The following is a 1,987-nucleotide window of genomic DNA, read 5'->3' on the forward strand; positions in this document are numbered from 1 at the left end:
GAGACTCTACTTCCATCTTGCCTCTCTTGTATGGCTGGCATTTGGTTCTGCTGGCGGATGAAAGACCAGCCAGGGGAGTGAGCCGGTAATTTCATGTCCTCTTCATGTGGATTCGATGGACAACTCTGGCTTCCTCATCACATGTTGGCCAAGTGCCAAGGGCACATACTCCAGAGAGCAAGGAGGCATCCTCCCTGTCTAACTTTAGAAGCCACAGCCATCCACTATTTGCCAAAGCAGTCACAAAGTCCATGGAATTCCAAGGCAGTGGCACAGACCCCTATAACTCAACAAAAGGAAAAGCAAGCTCAGATTATAAGAATAGGTGGATAGAAGATACTGTTATATCCATCTTTTGAAAATACAATCTACCACAGTAACAAATCATGGTAAATTAAAAAGAAAATTTACACTATTTGAAAAACCTATGCCATATATATGAAAGCTTATCCCAAATCCATTGTACAACATATGCAAATATATTCCTTCCCGCTTGTTCTGTTAAATCGTTCTTCATGCTTCATCTTTAGAGCTTGTATTTCTTCCTCTTTTTCTCCTGGCTTATTTTTCCCTGAGCACATTCTTCTTCAAGTAGTTTAATTCCCTTCTGTAATTCATAATCATAGGTTATCTTCAAGGCCTCTTCCTGACGTTGCAGCCTTCTCCCTTGTAGATGGCATCAGAAAAGTGAGCCCCTCCATTCTTCCATACCATTTCCTCTATCAGCTCCACCAGCTCCTGCTTTTGATTTTCCTTCTCAGCTTCATCACTTTGCTTGTTATTGAAGGCACAGTAGAGGTTCCCACACTCCTTGATGATGCTTTTCAGGTTTACATTTGCTTCTTTTACAAAGTCATGCAGTGTCTGATCACCCAAATCATCTTTGCCAGTGAACGAGATGATCATGTGCTTCATGGCTGGCTTCCCAAAGAGGTCTTGATCAATGCAACTGTTTTCTGATCCTCTTCTCTGTAGCAGCCCAGCTGTAGTACCAAGATGATGGCATGAGGCCCAGGGTAGGAGGCTAGAACATACTGGCCGATTTCCTCACAGGTTTTCTTAAGTGTCACCTTGGTGTCAAAAAACTATGGGGTATCCACAACAATAAGCTTCCTCCCTTTCCATTGTTGCTCTTCTTTCTGACACCTCTTGGTAGCAGCATGAGGAGCAATTTTAAATTTAAATGCTTTTCTCCTAAGGATGCTGTTTCCTGTTGCATTTTCCCACTTCCAGTTTTCCCCACCAGAACAATCCTCAGAGTGTTGTCTTGATGGCCAGACATGTTTGTTTCAAGAGGTTCTGGGCCTAAGGCTTCACAAGACCTTATGGAAGGGAAGGAGAGTGAAGAAGGGTTAACTTAGCTAAGTGGGGGCAATTCCTAAACCTCTTTTCTTTGTTCTTTTTCTCCATAAAAATTTGTAATGATCTATTACTCATATTGATGCCAGGAAGAACAGAGAGATGATACAGTTCAATTATTATGGGAAAAATAATAGATTAGAGTCTCCCCACAAAAGAGTACAAGGTTCAGATGCTTTCACTGGGGAACTCACTTAAAACTTTAACGATCTGATCATCTCAATGCGATGCGAGCTATTCCTGATCATATAAAACGGAGGTAAGTCTTTCAATTCTTATATGAATAAAGTATTATATTGATTCCAAAGGCTACCAATGAGGTCGCCAATAAGTAAAGCTATAGATGTATCTCATTTTGAAATATTAATACAAAAATTCTAAATAAATTATTCGACACTAAAAATGTAATACACCATGATTACATAATTTATTTCATAAATACTAGGATAACTCAATATGGGAAATTAGTTGTTACAATACATTCCAATAATAGATGAAGAAAATTATCTAGTTGAAGAAAAGACATTTGATGGAATTCAAACTGACTCATGTTTAAAGCATTTCATAAAGTTGGAATTAATTGATACTTCTCTAACAAGAGTTTATATAAGTATAAATTTGATTTTTT

The 1,987-nt window shown here is 38.6% G+C and overlaps 1 pseudogene across 1 annotated transcript; it reads right to left on the bottom strand.

The window, feature by feature from the left end:
• Positions 1-446: 446 nt before the first annotated feature.
• Positions 447-1,282, bottom strand: LOC311629308 (GTPase IMAP family member 7-like; annotated as a pseudogene). The gene has a single exon. The product of its transcript is annotated as a GTPase IMAP family member 7-like (transcript).
• Positions 1,283-1,987: the final 705 nt, after the last annotated feature.

This window comes from Pipistrellus hanaki (genome assembly GCF_964339955.1).
Source record: "Pipistrellus hanaki genome assembly, chromosome: 10".
Lineage (NCBI taxonomy): Eukaryota > Metazoa > Chordata > Mammalia > Chiroptera > Vespertilionidae > Pipistrellus > Pipistrellus hanaki.